This window comes from Rhineura floridana, chromosome 1 (assembly GCF_030035675.1).
Source record: "Rhineura floridana isolate rRhiFlo1 chromosome 1, rRhiFlo1.hap2, whole genome shotgun sequence".
In the NCBI taxonomy this organism is placed as follows: Eukaryota; Metazoa; Chordata; class Lepidosauria; order Squamata; family Rhineuridae; genus Rhineura; species Rhineura floridana.
The window spans coordinates 149961848-149962652 of NC_084480.1; positions in this window are offsets into that span (position 1 = coordinate 149961848).

An 805-nucleotide genomic window follows, 5' to 3' on the forward strand; every position below is an offset into this window, starting at 1 on the left:
GAAGGCTGGCTCTGCCTTGCTGGCAGCTCCCTTTTCCTGATAGTTGGGATTAAACTGGTTCCTTTCCAGATCAATCTAGCGACTTGTCTGGCTCCAGCCCTCCCTGTTTCTCCCCGCCCATGTGAGGGGCTGGGATGAAAGAAAAGTTGCAGCAGCAGCAACGTCTCAATTCACTGGACAATAGTCAAGAGAAGAAAAGGGTGGGAAAGAAAGAGGAGGTGGTGATATCAGAAGAGAAAAAGCAGGCAATGACTCCACTGCAGGACATTTTAATTTTTTTTACAGGGTTTTGTTACTGAATTATTATACGTCATTGAATAATAATTACTAGCGTTATACTTTAATTTCTCATTGTGCAGCCCCTTTTGGTGCATTGCTTGCTCCATCCCATGCTCACTGATCTCATATGCCTCAGTTTCTCCGGTGTCTGGCTGCACTGGCTTGTTGTGACAGAACAACTGGCTTTGTGATGGGTGGCTATTTAATGAACACTCTTTCTGATTTGTCTGCAGGGAGGTTAAAGCAAGTTATCCAGCACTTTCCAGTGCATTTTCTCAACATTTTTCTTACTGCAAAAAGTCCAGCCTTTTTGAGGAAGTGGGTTTGTAGCGCAAGAGCTCTTAATCAGCTATAACGTGCAACTGGAATTTGCCTGTATGTGATTGAATCTCACCTGAAAATAGTGACAGGAAGCGCCTTAGCTTTTCAGTTAGCTCATTCAATTCAGCTTTTTTAAAAAAAAGTCTAATAATTGTTGGCTGTTGTGTAATTGTTCATTACAATCATACAAAAATGAGGAGGAGGG